This window comes from Haemaphysalis longicornis, unplaced genomic scaffold, assembly GCF_048455015.1.
Source record: "Haemaphysalis longicornis isolate Haplotype H1 unplaced genomic scaffold, Haemaphysalis longicornis Haplotype H1 scaffold_1, whole genome shotgun sequence".
In the NCBI taxonomy this organism is placed as follows: domain Eukaryota; kingdom Metazoa; phylum Arthropoda; class Arachnida; order Ixodida; family Ixodidae; genus Haemaphysalis; species Haemaphysalis longicornis.
The window spans coordinates 365,832,170-365,857,346 of NW_027526203.1; the positions used below are offsets into that span (position 1 = coordinate 365,832,170).

At 49.1% G+C, this 25,177-nt stretch overlaps 1 long non-coding RNA gene across 1 annotated transcript; it reads right to left on the reverse strand.

Moving 5' to 3' along the window:
- Positions 1-13,374: 13,374 nt before the first annotated feature.
- LOC144171324 (uncharacterized) lies at positions 13,375-24,290 on the reverse strand. The gene is made up of 4 exons (XR_013322953.1): positions 24,066-24,290; positions 23,326-23,490; positions 18,316-18,438; positions 13,375-13,639 (listed from the first exon to the last, which is right to left on the reverse strand). It is a non-coding gene; the product is annotated as an uncharacterized LOC144171324 (long non-coding RNA).
- Between the last annotated feature and the right edge of the window lie 887 nt (positions 24,291-25,177).

Sequence of the window (25,177 nt, forward strand, 5' to 3'; positions counted from 1 at the left end):
CAACCTCGCCTCGAAAGACGACCAGCCCATATCCCCCTCACCGCTTCATTTGCAGTTTTTCCGTGGGCCCCTAGTGCCAGCCTGCCTACCGCCCTCTGATTTACCTCCAGCCAGAACCGCTTGGGTCTCTGGTTTCATGCACACAACCGAATGCCCGAAAGTTAATCCTGGTACCATGACCCCTTTCCAGACTCCCCTTACCACCTCGTATTTGTTGTAGCACCACGGAGCTCTATGCTTCATTATAGCCGCGTTCCGTCTTCCTTTCGTCTTAAGGTGAGCCTCATGGGTGTGCGTGTAATCTTCGCTGTACTTCAGTCATACTCCTAAATATTGGTACCCTTTCACCAATGGTATTTCTACTTGTTGCACTGATACTGTTTTGTGCTCCGGGCCGTCGTTAAAGACGATGGTTCCCGATTTTTCTCTACTAAAGGATAGCCCTAGGTGCGTCGCTTCTTCATCGCGTATAACCATCAAGCCCTGCACACTTTTCCGGTTGTCCGCCATCAAAAAGAGAGGACATCCTTGTTTCAAACCATTGTAGGTTTATACAGGCCTATTGTATGTTATCCCGTCCCACACTATTTGCACTTGGTTCACGCGTATAGCTCCCTGAGTAAGCTAATGAATTCTGTCCCCACTCCCTCGTCCTCCAGGATACTCTATAGCCGCTCCCTGTCTACATTATCATACGCTGATTTAATGTCCAGAAAGGCTAACCACAAAGGTAGGTTTTGAATCTTCGCCACATCTACGCATTGGCTTGCAACAAATAAGTTGTCGGGGAAGGAAGGCGAGCGCCATCTGGTGGTGTTGTAAGAAAATCGCGTCGTACGAAGACCACAGCAGCAGCAGCAGCACCTGGAAAATCGGGAGAACACACAAAGACACAATGAAACCTCAGCTTTAAAGGAAGCATGACGCCTCTATAGTGCCGTCCTTACTCGGTTACTCGACGCGCCCGGTTCTGAAGTGCTCACTTGTAGAATAAACAGGAGAATGCTTTTCGCATCATGCAGGAGGCTAACCGCACGACGCTCAGACATGGCCCCATTCCGTTCCCACGAGGCCAAAACCAGGCACCTTTGCATTGCCTAACGCCATATACACTCCTTCGCTTTGAATGCTCCCGCTATTCTCTTGAGCAACCGCTAAAAGAAGCACTGTTCGGCCTAGTAGCATGGAGGCATAGTCGAGTATTCCGACACAAATGGCCTAGGTGCTGGCCCCAGCGTTTCTAATTTTTTTTTTGCCTTTTCTATTTAAAAGTATTTTCTTGGGTCACTTCTACGGGCTGTTTTAGGAAATAAAGGTGGTCCGGTGTCCCTTCTGCCTGGCATACACGGCCGTTCCAAAGGCCTTCCGAAGGCCGTTGAACCAGCTGTCTACCGAGTGCCCCATTACATACGGCGCACTTGTGAGCGAGCGTACAATTGTCAATTGAAAGTTGACGTGTAGCACAGGCATTAGGTAGTTTAAGTCCGAGGCACAGCACATTGCCACGTTTAATTTATGTTCTGCACTCGCCAGAGGTGCGGCGCTTGTATCTAAATTGGAACGCACACGTTCGACATCTGCATTTTAGAATTAAAGCTCTACTACGCTGTCTCGCAGGGCCATTCATCGCATCGCGATTACCTTGAACCGCCAGAGTGCAAGTGTAGAAGGAATGACGTCAAGTCACGTGATCCTCTGCGGAGAAACGTCAAGCTGCACTCGCTCGGTGTCTCGCATCTGGGTACTACCGGACTAGGCAAGGATTTAACCGCAGCTTAATATTAATAATAATAATCAATCAATCAATCAATCAATCAATCAATCAATCAATCAATCAATCAATCAATCAATCAATCAATCAATCAATCAATCAATCAATCAATCAATCATGTTTATTTACGTGCCCAGGAACAGCCAGAGGCCTGAGTGCTGGCGCACGGGTAGTTACATGAAAACAAAATACAAGAAACATATAGCAAGAAACAAACAAGCGACAAGACACACAAATTGAAGTAGTGAAAATGACAAATAAAGCACAGGCGGAGCCTGGATACAGGTAAAAAATAAAAAAAGAAGATGCCTATGTTGCTCTGCCTGTCGTAAAGGCCACACGACAGGCAGAGCAACAAAGTTTGACAGTAATACAACAAAAACAACGGAGTGTAGAGACAAATGATAATACGAACAAATGACAGTAAATAGTTTCAAAAATAGGCAACTATCAGTTGGATAGACACAACCGCAGAGAAACCAAATTCCAGAAAAAAAAGAGCGACAGACATATCATAGGTGTTTAACATACTGTATTCAACAGCGCTGTACGGTAAATTGTAAAGGATTTCTGAAAGATGTCAAGGCGTTCAAAGAAGCGGTTGTAACAATTCTGTATTCTGCGCACAGGAGAATGATTGGAGTTGCACGCAGCGGTCAAGAACGGGCGATGCGACCTGGTGGGCTTTTTTGGTACACTAAACTCTAAACAGTTAAGCAGGTCTGCGCAAGAAAGGTCGCCATGAACAATTTTGTGAAGAAATGTAAGGTCTGCACGCATGCGTCTGCAGTTCAAGGAAGGGATGGAAGGGACTATGGGTAAGTCAGAATCAGGATGAAAACTGTGATTGTGATGACGGTGCTTAAATATGGATAAAAACTTCTTCTGCACACGTTCTATTAATTCACTACTAGATTTGGAGATGCCGTTCCAGGCAACAGAAGCATATTCTAACTGTGGTATACATATTGCATTGTATAGCATTAGAAATGGATCTGGAGAAGAGAATTCCTTTGTAATCCGACACACATTTCCAAGGCTTCGGAGTGCTCGCCGGGTGATGAGCCTAATATGAGGAGAAAAAGAGAGGGTACTGTCGAAAAGCACCCCTAGGTCCCTAATCTCATCAACCCTTTGCAGAGGAGCTCCCTCAATACTGTAGGAAAACAGCAGACGGTGGGTTTTCCGGCTGTAGGTGACAACCTTTGTTTTAGTGGGGTTTAAAATTAGGCAGTTTTTCCTGCACCAGACCGATAATTCCGATACATCCCTCTGCAAGGCACAGCAGTCCTGAACACCGCTAATGTGCCTAAATAGTTTGACATCATCAGCATAGAGAAGAAAAGAAGAGTTTGTTAACACTGTTGAAACATCATTGATAAAGACAGAAAACAATAATGGACCCAGCACGGAACCCTGGGGTACACCACTTGTTGCAGGGTAAACACTAGACTTTTTGTAGTTAACATCTACATAAAAGGACCGGTCAAGGAGATAGTTGGACAACAAGGCAACAAGGCTTGCGTCTACACCGGACTTAGCAAGCTTGTTAATTAATAACTGATGGTTCACCACATCAAACGCCTTACTGAGGTCAAAATAAATAACGTCCAACTGGCCGTTTTCACAAACTGCAGCCGAAGCCTGTGTCATAAAGCTTGCAAGATTTGTGACCGTCGATCGACCCGAGAAAAAGCCGTGCTGATTTGGTATCACAACGTTCTTGACGCAGGCAGCAAGAACTTTGTGCAGAGCTGACTCAAAGAGTTTTTAGGCGACACAAAGGAGTGAGATCGGGCGATAGTTAGAAACGGCTGACTTATCACCAGACTTAAATATTGGAAAAATTCGAGCGATCTTCCATGCACAAGGAAATTTACCTAAAAGTAAGCAGTTATTATAAATGGAAGTTAAGACAGGCACAAAAATGTTGCCGTAAGCCTTCATGAGGGCTGCTGGAATTCCATCTGCACCACAGGAAAATAATGGTTTCATCCGTTGAAGGCTATCATTGACAATTTTTTCATCGAACCTAAGTGTGTTAAAATTAGAGTTATTAAACGATAGGCGTTCTTCGTTGCCATCTGGCAGTTGAAAGACAGAATGAAAGTACTGAGCAAAACTGGTGGCAACATCCTCGACCTCTTCACCATCGGAATTAAGCAGGCTAACGTGTTCTTTAGACGCCTTAGAACGGCCGCGTACATACCTCCAGAATTCAGCCGGTTTCTGAGACGCAGCAGCCTCTAACGATTCTATATAGAGCTGGTGGTCACGCCGGTAGGTAAGGTAATAATAATAATAATAATAATAATAATAATAATAATAGTGCATATTGATTCCGTAAACAGAGTACATCTGCGGACCTGCCAAAGCCGCAAGGGCTTGAAGGGCAGATCGCGGCAGCGAGCAACACATCATAAGCCAAACTCCAACAGCTAATTGTAGCTTTCATAAAGCAAATGTTTAGTTCATGATGCATGAGACAAACAACATATGGACAAATATTATAAGAAAATAATTTAGATGAAAAAAGCACTGTTAAGAGAAGGTCTATCAGACTGCTTTTACTTTGCCTTCGACTGTTGATAGAAACGAAGTCGTCTGGCGAAGAATTCAGGGCCATCGGGACATAGTAATCGTGAACATGTTCACCGAATCGACTTCTGGTTCGTGGCAACATAAAACTATCGCGAGAGCGTAGATCCCGGACAGGAGGATATAGTTGGCAAAATTGCAGAGACTAAATATACCCTAGTACAACAGTTTGTTTGAACAATAAGGTGAAATCGGACATGCAAAAAACACGAAAGACATCATTATTACCAAGGTCTCGTGTTTGGTCGCACAGCTTCGCCGGTGCTTGGTCGCCATGAAGATGATTGCATCACGTCAGGAAAAAAAATGACGAGACAGCTCGTTTCTTTTTTTACGGAGCTCTACGAGGTAAACTCAGCAGTTCCGTGTCCGCAGACCACGGCACCCTGGGCAGCATGATTTCCACAGTCTTGAAGGGAAAGGACGCCGTCATTCATGCCACTTCTTCTGGAATTCCATCGAAGAAAAAGAACCTGAAGACCACCCGTCACGAGAAGTTGGAGGAAGCCCCGTTTACGTGGTTCAATGACATGAGAGCCAAGGACGTTCCACTCAGCGGGGAAGTGGCACAACCAGGGCCGGCCTTACCTCATTCGGCGCCCTGTGCGAACTGCTGCCGAGGGGACTTGGACTGCACCCCGTTAAAAGCATATCGTCGCCCACGTTGAGGCTCGGCACCACAGCTTCGTTCGTGATCCTTCATCACAGAGCGGAAGGACACTGAATTATTTTTAAAACGAAAACTTTCTTAGTGAGGCCGATGGCGTCCGTTCAAAAATCTAATCCATTTCCCTATATACTGGTTGGCCGACCGTGAAGCTCGAATAAAAAATTACACCATCTTCCCGAGGGAACCCTGAGGTGATGCGAAGCATCGCGGAGTTCCCTTTATTTTCACTTGGGTTGGTTTTCCACATCGCGTGAACGTTGTTGGAAACTCCGCGATGCTTCGCATCACCTCAGGGTTCCCCTCTGACTAACAGCTCTGTTAACTGGTTGGCTGATGCTGGCTGAACTTGTGTCAGCCAATCCGCTAGCAGGACTGTCGGTACTCATCAGACGCCGGAGCGAGACTCATCTGACGAAGCAACTGAGGCAGCAGCGCGTGCACGCGGTTATATATAGCGCTGGCGTGGAGAGGAGGACGGAGGAAGAGACGCGCATGCGCGGTGTGCGCGTTGTGGGGGAGGACGCAACTCACAACAGTGCACCGCAGCTGTTGCCCGCTGCTCCAACTGTAGTGGCCGCCACAGTGTGACGGACCCCCGTTGCCCACGCTGGCAGCACGAGCGCCGTGTGGCCACAGCCATAGCCCAGGCGCTAAAGCCAGTGCCCCGTGCTCAGTTCGAGGCGTCGGTTCGATCGGCGCAGCCCAGCTACGACGAGATGGTCAGGCGGCGCAGCACCCAGCAGCAGTCGCGGCTTGGCCCACAGACGCCCCAGGGACGACTGCAGCCCCGGTCTGCAGCCCAGCGGAACGCAGCCAGGCGCCCCACTGCCCGGCAGCCCGCCCCGCCCGCAGCCCCAGTCGTTGCGCTTGCAGCCCCCGGCCCAGAGCAGCTGCCCGCCGATGACCCTACAAGGATGGCGGCCACAGACGCCCTGGCCCTCCTGAGCCCCCCGCTCACCTCAATCATGACTAGCAGACCCTGTGGGAAAGGCCAGCCTCCACGCATCCTGCAGTGGAACTGCAACGGACCACGCCGTCGCAGCGCGGAGCTGACTGAGCACCTGTTGCGGGAGTCCTTCGACGTGCTGGCACTGCAGGAAGTGTACATACATCTATAGCGACACGCCGCGCCTGCCGGGCTACCTGTGTCATCTCAGCGCCACGAGCTGCCACCTGAGGTCTTGCAGCAGCTCACCGTGCCGCGACGCCACCCACCCACCGGGAAAGTCGCGGGCAGCGGTATATGTGCGCTCCACCCTCAACAGTGCTCCTGTTGACCTGACCCCAGTTGCTGACGACCCAATGGAGTGTGCCGCCGTGACAGTACGCATGGGGACAACGGACACTACCGTGGCCAGCGTCTACATCCGGCCGCAGAAACCATGCGACGCCGTGGCGCTGTGCCGGCTGCCCGCAAACCTGGGCTCGGACGCTGTACTGTGCGGCGACTTCAACGCACATCACCCTGCCTGGGGTAGTCACCGAGCCACCCGAAGGGGACGAGAGCTGTTAGACGCCGTCACCACCTGTGGACTGCACGTGACCAACACCGGCAGCCCTACTTTCGTTGTGCATCGACCTAACCCTGGTGACGCAGTGGTGCGCCTATTCCTGGGAGACCGCCGCCAGCACGTAGGGTTCTGACCACTATCCCATACTGGTCACCCCCGGAAACTACCGCAAGCGAGCCGACACAAGGGCTTACGCAGTCACTAGCTGGGTCGAATTCCGCAAGGAGCGCCGACAAGGCAATGGTACGGGGAGCGGTACCTCTCTGCACGCCACTCCCGGACATGCAGCTGCTACGGCTTCTGGCCCGCCGCAACCATCTACACAGGAAGGCTTTGTGAAGCAAGCGCCCAGAGGATTGGACGGAGTACCGGCGGGCGGACATCCACTGCCGCCGACGGGCACGGCAGCGTCGCAGGCAGGGCCGGGAGTCGCTGTGCTCTTCCATGAACTCTCGCAAGGACCCGGGCAGAGCCTGGCGTATCTTTAAGGCTCTATTGGGGCCTACCACCACCAGTCGGCGTCCCCTACATGCGGTCGCCATATCCCTGAGCATCACAGAAGGGGCCCTGGCGGAGCTGTTCGCCGACCAGTTTGCCAAGGCCGCTCAAACCCCGCCTCCAGTTCCTGCGGCCTCACCCGACGCGGCGCCAGTCACCCCACACGACCAGAAAGTGGTGTCCCTCTGCTCCACGGACATCACGCTCCGTGAGCTGCAAGCCGCCCTGAATCAATTCCACAAGCGGCGGAGCGCTCCTGGTATGAACGGGGTTACGTACCAGATGCTGCGGAACCTGGACGTGACTCAGTTAGAGCCGCTTCTGCGACTGTTCAATCGGGTCTGGAAGACTGGTGTCCTCCCGCCACCCTGGCTCGTGGGGCTCATCTCGTTCTCAAGGTCGGCAAGCCCCCGACGGAGCCAGAGTTCTTCCGGCCCGTGTCCCTGACGTTGGCTGCTGGGAAGGTCATGGAGAGTGTAGCCCTGGCCCGTCTCGAGTGGATTGCGGACCACAGCGGCGCCTTCCGGGAGCAGCAAGGCGGCTTCAGGCGGCACCGCTGCATGGTTAACTCCCTGGGGGGCTTCATCTCCATCCTGGAACAGGCCCGCCACGACAAGGAGGTGGACTTCTTGCTCCTGCTGGACATGCGGTCGGCATTCGACACGGTTGCCCACGGGGCCATCCTGGAGGCCTTGCACGGTATGGGCGTTGCGGGGCGCCTAGGAGGCTACATCCGGGCGTTCCTGCGTGCCGGACCCTGCGGGTAAAGGTCGGCCGGGCGAACCGCAGTCCTCGAGACGTCCGCTCCGGGGTGCCCCAGGGAAGCGTGCTGAGCCCGTTCCTTTTCAACTTGGTGCTGGCTCCTCTCCCCGACTGCATCCCTCCAGGCTTGCGACACCCAGTGGAGGTGGCGGTGTACGCTGACGACGTGGCACTCTGGACCCACGGCCCCACCAAGGACTGCCACATAGTGAAGGCGTGCCTGCAGGAGGCTCTGGGCGCAGTTGCAGTCTTCCTCGAGAGCCGTGGCCTGCAGCTCTCGGAGGCCAAAACGCAGGCCCTTATGCTGCACCCGGGAGGATGCAGGGCTCGACGGGCAACACTGCCCATCACACTCAACGGGCGGCCTCTTTCTTGGCGGCTGACCGTGAAGTACCTGTGGCTGCTCATTGACTGCCGGCTCACATGGCTTCCAGCTGTCAAGGCCCTCAGGGCACGCAGCGCACGGGTGCTCCAAGGGGTGCGGCAGCTTCTGTCACGAGGCAATGGCTGCTCACACCAAGTGGCGCAGCGCGTGTTCCACGGCATGGCCTCCGCAGCTGTGCTGTACGCGCTTCCACTCGCCTACCTGGGACCACGGCGCTGGCAGGAGTTGGAGATCGACCAACGCTGTGCCATCCGCCTCTGCCTGGGCCTCCCCTCCACGTCGCCGGTGGCGGGCACTTACACCGAGGCGGGCACCTGGCCCATCGAGATGCGGGCCTTGCAGACGGGGCTGCGGCATATCCAACGCCTGCTGACCGTGCGCGATGGGGCTCCGCTCCTGCAGAGGTTCCGTAGCCGGCCCAACTCGCACATGGGAGCGCTGCTCACTATCTTCGAGGAGGGCATCGAAGCTCTGAACCTACCCCGTGTGGAGCCGCCACCACCGGACTCCGGGGAGGCTCTCTAGATCACCACGACCCTCCGCGGGGTCCGCAACAAGCGGACCACGCCACCCCAGGCCATCCGCCAGGAGGGGGCCGCCCTGCTGCAGGACGAGCTGAGCAGCTACCTGCATCTTCACGGACGGCTCTGTCAAGCACAGCACGTGCGAGGGGGCGGCTGCGTGCGTGGTGCCTGAGCTGGGAGCCAGCCGGAGCTGCCGCCTGCCCTTCCCCACTTCCACACGGGCGGAGGTGGCAGCGCTGCACCTGGCCGCCGACCTCCTCCTCGAGAGGGGGCCCCATAACCACCCCGGGGTGGTCATCCTCACGGACTCCAGGACTGCCCTGCTGCGGCTGCACGCGGCTGATCAACCCCACCAACAGCAGCGGCTACCCAGAGCGCTCCCTTGCAACCAAGCTGCGCACTGTGGCCTTCCGAGTCCGCGACCTTCGGCTCCACTGGCCACAGTAGCATCCGGGGCAACGAAGACTGCGCCAGGGAGGCCCGCCAGGAGGGCACCCCAGTCTCCCAAGACGTCACCGCGTTCGACCAGACCCGCACTGCCCTGGCCCGCATGGTGCAGACGATGCACCCCGACCCTCAGGTCGTGAGCGGCCTAGCGCCCGGACCGTTACCCGCACGCATCAGCGGGGACGCCCGCTGCCTGCTTCTCCGCATGCGGCTCAACTGCTGCAATGTGGCGGCGCGTCTGCACCGACACGGGCGCAAGGACTCCCCTATATGTGCGGACTATTCCGAACTGGAGACGCTCGAGCACCTACTCTGCTTCTGCCCCCACCACGCGGGGCCGAGAGCAGAGCTCCACCGAGCGCTCCAGCGTCGAGGCCTTCCCAGCGCCGGCATGCCGGACCTTCTGTTCCCGAAGGGGCCTGCGGCAACCCAACGGGAAGTCTTCGCTTATCTGCTTCATTTCCTGGAGACGACCGGCCTTACGCAGCGGCTGTAGCCCAGAGTGCAGTGATTGACTGATGTGCCCGGACTGACAGCTTTCTAGGACTGACAGCTCTCTTTATACCTCTCTCTCTCTCTCTCTCTCTCTCTTTCTACTTTATCCTATCACTCCCCTCTACTTCCCTTCCCCTGCACTGGGTTGTATGCAGGTGAGCTGCCTGCCGAGCTCAAAATATCCCCAGTGAATTTCCCTTCTTTTTCCCGTCGCAAACCACAAACCCCCCCCTCCGCGCAGCTGGCGTGGAGAGGAGGATGGAGTGAGAAGCGCATTATAGCAAAGCTGGCGTAGAGAGGGGGATGAGGAGGAGAGGTGCGGACGTTAACGGACAACGTACAATGGACAACGGACAAGGGACATAGCCACGAGCAAAAGATGCTTTGCATCTAAAATTCCCCCGCATTTCCCCGAGGGGGAGAATGTGAAAGTGCGAATGCACGGTTGTCGGCCCGCTTGCGGCGCTTGCGCTCGGCCCCCGCAGCCCACCGCCTCGCCGCCTTCTCTTCCATCTCTTCCATCGGGTTTGTAGTATCACGTGTACACCATGGTTATCAAGCCGCTATAACGCCGCTGAGTCGCCAACGCACGCCGCTGACGACGTAGTTTGAATGCGTTAAAGATATAAGGCGCGTTACTGACAATAGCAGCGTCGCGTCCGTAGCTTATTCGGTAGAGCGTCGGGCTGCGGCCCGCAAAGTCCTCGGATCGAAACCTGGCGCCGGACGCTGTTTCTTCTTAAAGAGCGCTGCGGACGCCGCCGACGCCGCCGACGCCGGCGGTGGATGGTTTGGGGTCGCTTATAAAGTGTATTCACACTTAAAATTAAAAAGACGTCTTAGGGCCTTTATATTTCTATAAGACGGCTTAATTGCTCCTGGAAAAGGGTCTTAGTAATGCTTTTGTGTTTAGAGGTGAAGCGGACTTCCAAAATAGAGGTATAAGCTTGGTTTTTGTAGGGTGGCTTCCCCACATTGCCTGTTCTGCAGTGAAGCATGGTCATCTACGAAGGGAGTAGGATTACAGAAAACGGCTGTAACTCTTCTGTTATCAAAAGCATCCCGAAACAAATTACAGCACAATTACCCGCTAACACGCCTCTATATGCGTGAAAACGAGCTTTTATTGTGTCAAAATGGTCAATTTAAAATCGCGAAAAAGAAACGGTTCTGTGTAAGACAATACATGTATCCATCATGATCAGACGGAGTAAAATAGTATAAATGTCATAAATTGCGTATCGGTATAGATTTAGATTGTTAGTAAATACGCTTAGTTAATTCGCAAAATATAGTTGGTTTCGCGCTTCTCTTAACTTTCTTCAGGAAGAGTTGGCAGATTTTTAATAATGACGTTCTTGCGATTGATTCTTTTCATTTTTTAGGAGGATGTCTAATCGTAAACCAAAATTGTGTTTGGCAGTTCATTCCCACGAGCTGTGTTTTCCGGTGGCTGAAGCCTGCAACCGAAACCGAGAATCAATGCGCCAGCCAGAATTAGGCTCTCACGCATGACGCCGCCTATAGTTTGTCCGTCTGATTTTAAGCCTTCTGATGACTGTCTGATTTTAAGCCTTCATAAGCAACCAACCAGTGTTAAAGCAAAACACGCAGTGCCATAGCTACTCTCAAATAGCAGGAGCAGGAATAAGACCTGCGCACTGAAGGGACCGATACGGCGTCCTTTTTTTTTTTTTTTGTGGATTACGCCCGTAAATTATGTTTTTTTCTACAATACCGCGTACGCTCGCCTCCTCATTGGTTAAGTGTGCTGCGCAGAGGACAAGATAGACAAGAAATGATCAGCGAAATGCGGAAGTGCGGCTCTTAGTACTACAGTACTAAAACAGTGGGTGCGCTAGCTCCAGGTAACATATTTAAAGAAGGACAAAGTTGCAGCGTCAAACTTATGGACAGTGCAGTGTGGGCATCTTTTGGCTTTTGCATAGAAAAGGCACATGTTATTTTTATAATCATGAATTTATTCAGTGCTGTATAAAAGTGTCTCGGCTGTGGGTTTCCGCACCACTTTTCCTCACACACGAGGGCAAAAGTCTAGCGGGGCCAAATGATTGCTGTCAATATGAGCACAACCTCCTCAAGTAATGTTGCAGACTGCGCGAGATTGGTTTGTCAGGATAATGAGGTTAGTTACCCTAATGAGAAAATTAGGCTTTCTCTCTTCACTTTCAGTCTCTGCTGTTACTCTTTAAAACTTTCAAAACACGTCACTAATTTAAGCATTTCTGTCTTCTTTTTCTTTATCAAACAGCTCTGCTTACAAATGTGCGTAAGAGGAGACAGCTGTAGTGCCGGCACGGGTTGCCGTAATAAAGTTTTTCTTCAGCCTGTTTGTAACACGGGAGGGAGGAGATTTCAATGGGAGCCAAAAAATCCCAGGGATGCCTTCTAACATCAGCCTCTGCTCGATAAATGAAGATTTATTCTCGTTCTCTCTCTTAAAATAAAACCAACCCGGGACTTAAAATAATGCCACATCCCGGAAATGCAACCTCTCTTTCCGAAGTAGTCAGACCATTGTACGATTTTTTTATATCCATGCACACAGTAACAATAGTAGCAAAAAGATCGATTTTTACTAAAAAATAAGATACATTCAATTTTGCGTGTCAAGTTGTTCTGCCTTAAGTATAGTTTACTTTCCGGGTCGAAAACTTCACGACGAGGCGCCCTTTCGGTATAAGTTTTGTTCTTGTTTGTTCTTGTTTCAGCATTTTGCTTAAGCCTAAATGTCGGAAGGCAAACGTTACACTTTAGTTAGTTTTGTGTATACGGTCTGCTAAAGCCTCCACTGGCGGTTTCTTGGAAGGCCAACTGCACCTTCGCACCCTCGTTGAGTTGTTTAATTGTGGGTCTATGTTTCTCGGTATAGGCTTGATAATTTGGGATTATTTGAACATAGCCGTTTTCTGCCTCCCTTCAAAGTTTCACCGCCGAAGTCTCTTCTTTTGACGGACGGAAGACAGAGACGCGTGTACAAAAGAGGGAGGGAGAGGGGGGGTCGCTCAGTGCAGTCGGCGCCCCTTTTTCGTAGGCGCTTTGTGCGACCGCCCTGGTCGCCCACCCCTGAGACCGCGGCACTGAAAAGCGCTGTGTTTCGGGCGTCTACTGGGGTGCAAAGACTTCAGGGCAAGCCCCGTCTGGCTTATTACATTTACCGAGGACCTTTAGCGCATTACTAAATTATTGGCAGGCGAGCGCCGTGGTTGCCGCAATTACGATGTGTGCTGGGATGCGCCTCCCTTTAGACATCGAATTCATGGAATCAACTGCTTGTAATATGACAGTCCCGATTTTACAAGTTCTCGATTCCCCGGTGACTTCGTTAGATCGGGTTTTAACTGTATTTTTAGTCCTAGCCCTTATCACGTCACTCCTGCACATGTTACGGCGATTGTAGCTTGAAATATTAATGTTTTTTTTGCATTTCTTCTTATTTTTTCGGCGAAAGGCTTCTTTAGTGGCTAGAATGGAATTGAGTGAATTACCAAAGGCTAGTTTTTTTTTAAAATGAACAAACTTGCATTTTGTCTTCATGAACCCTCTAGCGGGGAAAAAAAACAGTAAATTAGCCCTTTGTTTTCGTACTTAATTATGAAAACAGCCCTGGACTTTAATGGGGAACAATGAACAACTAAGAAATAGAGTCCACTGCGTTTCAAACGCTTATATCCGATATTTCGAGCACATCCGTGAAACGGAGCCAGTGCGCTATGGGAAGTTCAACAGTTTATTTCGTTAGCAATTTGAGGGAGCTTCCCCTTCTCTTGGACCACATTTTTGCCACGTGTGGAGAGTAGCCCCTTGCTTCCGCCCTCTGTTCAGTTCACTGTCGGCAACACACTTCTCTCATTTTGCAATCTCTGGCGGGAAGCTTTGTCCGACAGTGAGTATTCCGGTCGCCGGCCTCGATACATCGACCTGTATTCCGTCCCGATTTGCACGTGCTGAAAAAGGCTGTAACACGAAAAACAAAAACAAGGTAAACAACGACGTGATGTATTTTAGCGTGTTTTTAAAGTAATATTTGGCGTGTGGCGGCCAGATTCGGGAGAAAAGCGCCAATATAATCACGTCTGCATTTCTTGGCGAAAACCTAAGGCATTGCATCATGCGTGGTCATAACTTGGCAAAAAATAATTCCACTGCGCGGAAAACTGCATTCAGAATCGGTATTCTTCATGGCGTGCCGTTCCTTCTTTCGAATGACCTGATATTCTAGCGAGTCTCACGCGGGAAAAAATCATGTCTTCCTTTTTTTTTTCTGGTACGTACTGCGGACGCTAAGTTTATTGTTTTTTTTTTTTTTTTGGGGGGGGGGAGGGGGGATGAACAGGCAAAGGGAATAAAGGTCTTCATTTATTTTTTCAGGGTGATTCCAGACCCGGTCCTCGCCGCGATGACTCAGCGGCTAAGGCGTTGTGCTGCTGAACCGAAGGACGCTGGTTGAATCCTGGGCGCAGTGCCTGTTTTTCTGATGGAGGTGAAAGCTAAAAACGCCCCTGTGTCGAGATTTCGGCGCATCGTTTAAGATCCCCAGGCGGTGAAAATTATTCTGGAGCTCTCAGTACGGCGCGCCTCATCGCCTAGGTGTACCGACGGCGCGTTAAACTCCCGAAATTTGAATTTGACAACTTGAATTTTGATTTTGGAATCAGAAGAGGGGACAGACAGTGAGAAGGACCTGCTTTGTTTTAAAGCACAATCTTAACACAAGCTGGAGTTATTTCTTTTAATATACCGCGTTTGTTGTACCTCGAACATATTGGTAGCACAGGTCTTAACTAACGTGCAGGCGTGGGTGACTTTGTTCATTGATTGCTAAGAAAATAGGCGCAAAAAAGCGGTGCACGCGAACAAAGACGACGGCGACATATCTGAGATCACTTACAACTACAATTTCATTTACCTAAACCAAACTGTGCTTGTTCTTTTTAGTAAAGAACGAACAAAGAAAATAGAGGCAATTTCATTCTGAAGTATACAAAAAAAGCAACAACACAAGTTTAAATGATTATAGGAGTAGTTTAGGTCGAATAAAAGTCTTTTCTACTTTATTATACTACGAGTATTGGCACCAGATTTGTGTTTTTTATGCTCTTATGAGTCCCTGCTAGTCAGTAAACTAAAACGCGCGAATTACTGCTAGGCGGCACGCTCCCGCTAGTGAATTACACTGGCATTCATGGCAGAAGTTTCGGTTTCGGCCGCGGAGAGCCCCGGAACAGGTACAAAAGGTTCGAGAGCCGAGTGTGCCTCCGTCGAAGCAAACGCCAGCCTGGCCGTTGAGATCAAAAGCATCCAAGGCGTCGTTTCACGTCTGACAATATGTCCTTCTTCCCCCGGTAAAACGGTGAATGTAAAAATATAACCCGCAGTCGATCGCTAAGGTTGTGTGCCTTGGGTGTAACTCACTAGATCGCTAAGACAGCAAGGTCCTTCCATTCGGTTTGTGAATACTTCCTTGTACATTAATTGTAAATACAGTTTCCTTAGTCTTCTCATCCCTTCCTCCTCGCTGTCTTGTTTCATCGCCACCAACGCCGAGTTCGGAGAGCGAAGTATTCCTTGGCCGAAAACGAACCACCACCCTACCAACGAGGTTTTACTCCAGCAATATGATCAATTGAAGGTCAGTGTAACCGCATTTAGCTGGTATGAAGATGCCCAGAGATGGGGACGGTAGGGCAAAAGGGGACAAAAATCGGAAGCCCCACAAAAGTGTTTCTTCGTGTCATTATTTTTGCCGGGTACGGGATTTTGTATTTCCTAATTCCCCGACAAATATGCGTGTCTCTGAGAGGAAAGCGACAGACCGCCTAGAGTTTGACCGGCGGGAAGCTTCACTGTCACACGACTCCGTAGGCTTGTTTGACGTCACAGGTTGCGTGAGCCTCCGTTTCCCGGCCTCTCAAAACTGGGGCAATTATTTCGGTTTAAAATTGGTTCAAAGCAATGCTGGATTAAGGAATTTCAGGGCCGGGGGCTAACGGCGTTTTGGGGGCCCTAATGGCAATGACGACGATAATGACAATGACTGGTTTAAGAAGCTAGATTTTTCAAATACAACATGTTACATCGTTATTAAGGGATAAATATACGTCATGTTCATGGGTCCAGGTAATTAATTTCTTGAATTGATTCCTAGTACTATCTAACTAGCGTTTGCTGATGTACGCGTTGTCCCCCTTTAATCGCAAATTCACAATTAATCGAAGTTCCGCATCGGCACGCAGCACTGTTGAAAGAATCGAAGGACATTTTCATCAAAACAAGAAATATTTTATGAATAATTCAAACTTCACGTTGAACAGTGAATTAACCTTTGAACATTTAAATAACCATATGAATTATATACATTAATTTCACTTATGAATCAATGCTTACATTCAATGCAAAAGGAAAAGCAATCATGTCGGACTCAAACTTCATCACTCACGACAAAATTTGAACAAAAAACGACTCCCTTCACACTGTACATTGTTCAAAAACATGCTGTTGAGAGAAACTAGCCGCAAGCTAAAACACGAACAAATTAATAGTTAAAGCGACATCTTGCGGTTTTTCAAACTCGCAAGCTCACATGTTGCTTCATCAAAAGAAATATCTCTGCAGGACTCTTACGATCGATTTGCTAGCGCAATCAGCTGTCTTTTTATTAGAGACAGTTTTGAAACGGAGCGCTTTGTGTCGCCGTTTCTTACAGGAAAGTTAGGTATAGCCTTAGAGGAATTGAAATATTTAAGAAACGCATACCATATATTTTTGCTCTCACGTTTTGAGGAGACCGCTCGCCCTTCGGTTTTGGCTACTTCAACTCTACTTCAAAAAACTGGACCAGTTAAGCGGGAAGAAGTCGAGTCGAGATCGCTCTTGCACGCTTCCACTAATCCTCTGGCTTGATTGAACACGTCGTCACAGCAGTGAACTAACCGAAGATGTGGTATACACTGGCATTGCTAACACGGACTGGTCTACCCAGATTTCCGCGCCCGTATAATGGCGTGCTTAAATTTAATTACATTGGAGGTTGCTCGACTTGCTGCACTTTTCGGTGCCAACTTGGATAGCAAGCACGCAGGGCTACTTTTTTTTTAAATGGTCGCTCGGAGCTCCTGAAAGTTGGGCACCCGGGGCTGCAGCCCTCGTAGGCCACACCTTAATACGGCACTGGATCCATGTGGTGTTTTTTCCCCGTAATTGCAGGAAGGCACCCTAAATTCAACGCCAGTACTCCTTTCAAGTTGCCGCTGCGACACATGTATGTTAAATGCAAATATTTAAGCGTAGCAGTCAGGGTTGGCCAAAATTCTGCACATGGCAAGATTGTTTCCTTTGAAGAATTGTCAGGTATGCATGGTTAAAGGGGTACTGACACAAAATTATGAAGGCGAGCCAACTGCGGAGGTGGATTGGTGTGAACACACATACATCATCTGCAAAATATCAGCGGCAAATACAGCCTAGAACATATTTAAAATCAATTTTATAGTGTGCGAAACGCAACCTAGCAGCCAGCGGAGGACCTCGCGCAATCGACATTCTCTGGATATTGACTAAATAAACAACATTCAAACACGTCACGAGTTGGTGCTGGTCGCTTCCGCACTGCCGGCGTTTCTCGCCGGCTCGCCGCTTCGATAGGAGGTGGGAACTTCTGCTCTGGAGCAACGAGCGATTCGATCGCTGGCGGCGGAGGGCAGATCGGGCAGCTGGCCGCGACATAAGTTCTACAGCGATTCCAGGCACTTTATGACGCGAAAACGCGCCGGGGACACGAAAAGCGCACTGAGTGAGCCGCACGGTCGTTGCGCAGGCGGCGGCCACGGCCGTGAAGTGGCGCAGGCCGGCTCAGGTAGCTCGAGCGAGAGCTTGTTGCCGCTGAACGAAATGGAACTCAAGTCCCAAAGCAGGGAGCACATACGAGAAAGGAGTTAATGATGCGATGGTGGATTGCATTAAAAATCGTCATCTGCACCGCTTACGAGAGTGGCAATCGAATATCCGCCGCAGTGTTAGTCCTAATGCATCTGTAGGTGGCCCTGGAGGCAGACCGGCCGGCTGTACCCAGCGCACGTCTCCCCACCATCTCGAGCGTCGCGCGTCGTTCTCTAGCCGCGGCAGGAATTTGCCCTCGCATAGCCTGCGTCATGTCCACGGTCGCTTTTTAATTAAGCGGCTGACGATATCAGTACGTAGGGGCATTCGCAGAAACTGCTGGCGAAGCGGACTCGAGAATGCTACGGCAGCTCTGCTCTTTGCTATCCGTCCGATGGTCTCGTGGACAGCTTTGTTTATACAAAATCCTACGTTTCGCGGCCCACGCTGAAACCGCAACTGCGACTGGCCGCATTAAAAAGTCTAATTAAAGAACCGTCGCACGCTCAAGCAAATGAGGCTCCCACACGTGATAAGTAGGTCATTAGCTACTTATCGCAACAAATAACCAGGATGCAAAATTTTTGTGTCAGTGCCCCTTTAATTTGTTTAGAGCGTTTATGCACTTAAGTGTTTACAGAAATATTGTCAGGTTTCCCTGTGATTGTTTTGTGAAAAGTGACTATAGCAGAAAATAACTAAGTACGGCAACGAGTCTGTTTATTAACAAGTAGGTTAAAAAGTGGCATACTTACTGGCGTCGCAGCACACTAGATCGCCGGTGCAGCCGTACATAAAAGTTCTGAAACTCCAGTTGGGGCAGTCGATTCTGTTAATACACTTGTAACCTTCATTCTCACACTTAATAATTTGGCCTTCTGTTCAATAGAAAAGGTTGCGGGCGAGAAAACAATGGTCAGGGAAGGAACAGACATTTCAATCGAGACATGCCGTAAAATTTACTAAAGTATTGTGCGAGCCGTACGTACCTTTGATGTATAACATGTACCGGGAAATACATGCTATTTTATCTTTTAGTTGACAACCTGCCAACCGTAGTTCTAGAATAAGTACTAGGGGAATAGAAGAAACCGCCCCCCAGAAACAGGAGACCACGCAAAAATAAAAAATAAAAATAGAAGTGCCAAGCTATAACTTCGAAAATAAGAGGTTCACATCATCGACGTCAGGAAGGTTAAATAACGTTAATACAAGGAGAAAGGCTTTAAAAAGCAACAACTTGCTGTTGCTGCGCTTACTGTATAGCCTGTCCACTAAGTATACGGGTAACGCGGTGGGACGAATATGTTGTACTTGGTAGTCATAGTAGTCGTGAGGTCCACGCCACAGTTTTAGCGTCGTAGCGCAAGACTAGTGCCCAACTACAGAAGAATTAAAAAAAATAGGTGCGATATTTTGGCCCTCTGCTAGTGCCCTCTGGAGGGCACAAGCGGAAGGAAACACAGCTAAATACGGCGGCATGAGTATACGATTATCGAAGCAGTAGTGGCATACTTAACTAACTTCTAAGATGGAGGAAGGTGAAAGAAGAAAAGGAAAGTAACTTTACTTTCACTAGAAACGCCTAGTCCGGAGCTCCCGGGAAAGTAGACAGGGCCACCTCTTCACGTTCAATCAGTGCCCATTGAACTTCTTCACCGGAGTTGGCCAGCCTCCTTTCCCATGAAGTGGGGTAGGATGTAGGACTGGGTAAGGGGGAAGGTTGGGGTTCCCTGGTAAGCGGTGGAGGCGGTGTGGAAGGTGAACGATGGAGTGTTTGTCGAAATCTGTCTTAGTACAGCGGATCCCCGCCGTCTGAGTGTTTTGTGTGGTGTTGGCGCTTCTGTATGTTTTGGAGGGCTGTCAGCAGATCTCTGGCGTCAACTGGTTCTCGATTTACTAGTCGCACCCCACGTGCCTCACCTGTCCCACACGTGCGCTCTCATTTACCTGCATGCCTTCTTTCCTATAGGTACCCAGGTCACCTTGTAGCATGTTGACTTGTAGCGAGGACCTTGTTGAGTATGTGTGCGGTACAACTGTGTATTCGGTTGCCGAGAAGTTGTCTGCACGCGGCCTGTGAGTCTGTGTAAATCTAGACTGAACCGGTGTCTGTCGAATAAGTGCAAGAGTGCTCTATAGCACGCGTGATTGTCCTTGTCTTCATATCGCCAGTTGCGTTGATGTTAAGTTAGCCCGATGAGGCATGGCTTCGGTCTATGACAACGGTGACACCCGCCCCGTCTCGGGGGCTAGCGACCGTGTAGTAGAGCTCTCTTTGCGGCTCAGTATTGTTGGCTTGCTTCAGGATGGCCTTTATGCGAAGTTTTCGTCTTTATTTGTTCCTATCCGGATGCACGTTGCGGGGTAGTTGAGCAGTGCAGATTTTACCCCGTGTGCTACAGGCTGCAATTGTGCGTGCGTGCGGGCTTCCCGGATATTGGCTGGTGTCACATCCTAGGTCATGAAGGCCGCCTATGCGCTGTGTCGCGCTTCGCAGTCGTTGCAGCGAATTGATTTTGTGCGCGTTATGGAGTTGTCCCAAGGAATTTGTAGTGCCGGTGTTTTCCAGTGCCTTTGTGGAGGTACAGGTGGGCAATCTCTGCGCGATTTTATGGGCCTTTCTTAAAAGTACCTGTAAGCTCTTGAGCTGAGATTTGTTGAGTTTTTAGCATAGAAAATGATAAAGTAACCTGGATATGATGAGAGTTGTGTTATCCGGAGCGCATCAGCTTCCCGGAGGCCCCTGTGCCTATTCATAATTATTCGGAGCATGTGTGTCTTCTGATTTCCCTGACCTAAGATTTTGCGGACTGTATGGTTGGCTTTTGCGCTGGTTTGTAGGGTTAAACCGAGTAATTTGATGTGCCAGCTCTAAGGCATGATTAAGTTATCCCCTTATCAAAACCCCTCAATCGCATGTTTCTATAATATGTAGATTCCGACGACCAATTTCAACAATAACGCCTAAACCATTTCGGGATGCGTTCAATAACAAAATAACAAATATGTGACAAAATACTTCAATGAACGCTAACCAAGCCTGTGTGACCATTCACCCCTTCTTAATATTTGTTTTCTATATATATATATATATATATATATATATATATATATATATATATATATATATATATATATATATATATATATATATATACATATATATATATAAATACAGAAACATAGGTTGGCAGTCTACAACGCCAAAGGAGGCATAGGGGTGTGGTTAGGCTCTTTTTTTTTACTATGGTTAATGAAGTTAAGATATTTTTTTTAAATATAAGGAAGAAAGAAAGAAAGAAAAACACGCGCCCAGAGTGGGGACCGAACCCACGCCTTTCGATTAGATCTCGAATGCCTTACCAATTCGGCTATCTGGGCGACTGTGTTCTCCTTCAATTTCTGGGCTATTTATATTTACTAGAAGTGTATCTGACGCTTGAGGGTGGTAGCCAGCGCCACTCTGACTACACGGGGAGAAGGGAACTTTCTTTTCAACCCCCGGGGCGTGACTCAAACGTCTACAGCCTGTCATGAGCGGGTAACTGGCGGGAAGCCCTCTTATGCTACCTAGGCATCAAGGCTGCCAGAACCGAGACCCTCGATAGGCTTTCGCAGAATAATATAGTAAGGAAATGAGGGTCTCGTTGAGGAAATACAGAAACATAGGTTGGCAGTCTACAACGCCAAAGGAGGCATAGGGGTGTGGTTAGGCTCTTTTTTTTTTTACAACGGTTAATGAAGTTAAGATATTTTTTTTAAATATAAGGAAGAAAGAAAGAAAGAAAAACACGCGCCCAGAGTGGGAACCGAACCCACGCCTTTCGATTAGATCTCGAATGCCTTACCAATTCGGCTATCTGGGCGACTGTGTTCTCCTTCACTTTCTGGGCTATTTATATTTACTAGAAGTGTATCTGACGCTTGAGGGTGGTAGCCAGCGCCACTCTGACTACACGGGGAGAAGGGAACCTTCTTTTCAACCCCCGGGGCGTGACTCAAACGTCTACAGCCTGTCATGAGCGGGTAACTGGCGGGAAGCCCTCTTATGCTACCTAGGCATCAAGGCTGCCAGAACCGAGACCCTCGATAGGCTTTCGCAGAATAATATAGTAAGGAAATGAGGGTCTCGTTGAGGAAATACAGAAACATAGGTTGGCAGTCTGCAACGCCAAAGGAGGCATAGGGGTGTGGTTAGGCTCTTTTTTTTTTACTACGGTTAATGAAGTTAAGATATTTTTTTTTAATATAAGGAAGAAAGAAAGAAAGAAAAACACGCGCCCAGAGTGGGGACCGAACCCACGCCTTTCGATTAGATCTCGAATGCCTTACCAATTCGGCTATCTGGGCGACTGTGTTCTCCTTCACTTTCTGGGCTATTTATATTTACTAGAAGTGTATCTGACGCTTGAGGGTGGTAGCCAGCGCCACTCTGACTACACGGGGAGAAGGGAACCTTCTTTTCAATACCCGGGGCGTGACTCAAACGTCTACAGCCTGTCATGAGCGGGTAACTGGCGGGAAGCCCTCTTATGCTACCTAGGCATCAAGGCTGCCTTTCCTTATATTTAAACTTTCCTTATTTAAAACTTTCCTTATATTTAAAACTTTCCTTATATTGAAACTTTCCTTATATTTAAAAAAAATATCTTAACTTCATTAACCGTAGTAAAAAAAAAAAGAGCCTAACCACACCCCTATGCCTCCTTTGGCGTTGTAGACTGCCAACCTATGTTTCTGTTTTTCCTCAACGAGACCCTCATTTCCTTACTATATTATTCTGCGAAAGCCTATCGAGGGTCTCGGTTCTGGCAGCCTTGATGCCTAGGTAGCATAAGAGGGCTTCCCGCCAGTTACCCGCTCATGACAGGCTGTAGACGTTTGAGTCACGCCCCGGGGGTTGAAAAGAAGGTTCCCTTCTCCCCGTGTAGTCAGAGTGGCGCTGGCTACCACCCTCAAGCATGAGATACACTTCTAGTAAATATAAATAGCACAGAAAGTGAAGGAGAACACAGTCGCCCAGATAGCCGAATTGGTAAGGCATTCGAGATCTAATCGAAAGGCGTGGGTTCGGTCCCCACTCTGGGCGCGTGTTTTTCTTTCTTTCTTATATTTAAAAAAAATATCTTAAATTCATTAACCGTAGTAAAAAAAAAAGAGCCTAACCACACCCCTATGCCTCCTTTGGCGTTGTAGACTGCCAACCTATGTTTCTGTATTTCCTCAACGAGACCCTCATTTCCTTACTATATATATATATATATATATAAAGCAGTTGAAGAACCGCTGCACACAGAGAGGATTAGAAAACACACGAACCCGTTGTCCTCGTGTTTTACTTTTCTGTCTGTGTGCAGTGTTTCTTCCACTGTTTTCTTTATATTAAAAAACAATTACCAGCCGGCCCAGCTTACAGCGTAAGTCTTAATATTTGTGTTTCTTACGCTTTCATTTCGCTCATGCGGTGAAAAAGATGCCTCTGTCACTCTCCGTTTCCTTTACATTGCCCCTTGCTGCGTATCAAATGAAGCGTTGTGCCAACCCAACATCGCTTGCATCATTAAAGCATGTCCTCTCTGTTTTTATATTGCTGCGGCCAGAAAGGACGCAGAGGCCTGAAAATATTCTTCGAATTTACTATATCACAACCTCCAGTTTCTTGACTTCGGCAAAGGGAACGTTTTTCGCGTCCACAGCGAAACACAGCACTGTATTGTTGCAAACCGCAAAACTTTCATATAAGTAAGAACGGTCAAACTTACTCTGTGTGAGAGTCCCAAGCTTTAGATTAGACTCATCGTCTTTCCCATTCCTTCGTAGACGGGCTCGCAAAAAGTCGCCGCGTTTCGCCCCATCTTCTTTAACCAACGGCCCAGAGCTGTCGGCCTTAGGACTGTCCCTCACGTCTTCCGGGTTTTCATTAGGTCCTGATCACAGGGAGAAGAGCAAATGATGTCGTGCACAGTGATACAACAAAGGGCTCATCTTTTACACAGACTTTCTTTCCGTCAAATCTTCCAAACACCTAGGCTTTCCAAAATAATTAATATGGGACAAATTCACACTATAATATTACGCTAGAGGGGCCGCTTAACTGCTTTGCTCTTGAAAGCGTGTGATTGCAAAAAAAAAAAAAAACTCGATCTTGCGAACCAAGCTTCTTTGCATCCGGGGTAGTAGACAGCCGAGTTCGTAATTATTACTGCCGCATGTGACTGTAAAAAAGTATGGGCCTAAAACTCTTTGCCCACTGCATAAAATTTTAATCTGGCGTCTTACAGCGCAGTAGTCTTTCTGCAGCAAGAGAAAGTTTTGCAATAAAATTACAGCATTCCTGCTTTATTGTGCAAATTGCGTACATTCATAAAAGGTAAGTAAAGTGTCTTTTAACATTCCAGGTGAACAAAATTCTCAAAGAAGCATAAAGGATTTTATCAGGCTAAGAATTGAAATAGCAGCGAGCAAAAGAAACTGAGATAATTGGAACTTCGAGAGCCCGTACCTGATTTTGGCTTTCCCCTGCTGAAATTGGCGGAGCAAAGAATAACCAACACTGCGAAAAGAGCATGATTGGTCATGTCGATGAGAAAAAAAGTGCCCTTCGTTGTTGGTGCTGCGAAGACTTGGGCTGTGTTTCAAAAAAAAAATTTTAAAGATGATGAAAGGCAATTTGTTTTCCACGCGGCTTTTTGCAGGTCGCTTATTCTCGCCGCTCTTCACATATCGAGCCTACTCAGTGAAAACGGCTGACGTCAGACCACATGTGGTCGCCTCAATAATGACGGGCTTTGTTCGACTAATGACGAGCTCTTTCGTAGGCGAGGAACAATGATAGCCTTCGCACTCACGCCGTAAAACGCACTAGGACGCACATTACACCGTATTACCGAGATATAGTACAATAGCAAACGAAATTAAACGAAAAGGAGTATCTTTCTTATACCTACAAAGGCACTGTAAGGTCCGGCGCCAACACTTTTTCGGTGTTATTTTGGATCCATTTTCTTCCCCGCGACGGGATTGAGAAGGGCAGTAGCCTCCACTTGTTAGCTTGTTTCTCTTTTCTATTATCGACGTCCGGGCCAACCGCCGCGGTCGAGCTCGTATTTTGAGCAGCGAGGCCATGGAGTGGCACCAGGCATGTTGAATCTTCTCATTAGTCGAGAATGCGAAGGCATCAATGTCGCATGGTCGAGTAGAAATGCCAGCATTGGGAGCGCCCCCGTGCGCCTCGCAGAGCTCTGAAGCGCTGACTCGCTGGTGATTGCTGCGCCGCCAGGTAAGGAAGCGACGATGATGCAGAACTCGCCACGTCGTTGAGTGTCTACGTGAAAGCCACGCAGCCACATGACACGTCGCAGCCAATGGGGACGTCAGGCCGGCGCATACGCGTGTTTGCCCCGAATGCCTACCAATTTTCCTAGCCAGATGACGCGTGGCGGCCAATGGTGACGTCAAGCCGGCACATATCCTTGTTGGAACCCAGTGCCTACCCCCCTTCACAGCCGCATGACACGTGACAGCCAGTAAGGACGCCAGGACGCTGCATACCCACGTTCGCAGCCAGTGGGTGCGACCATTTTCTTTCGATTTTGCAGCGGAGCTGTATTAGAC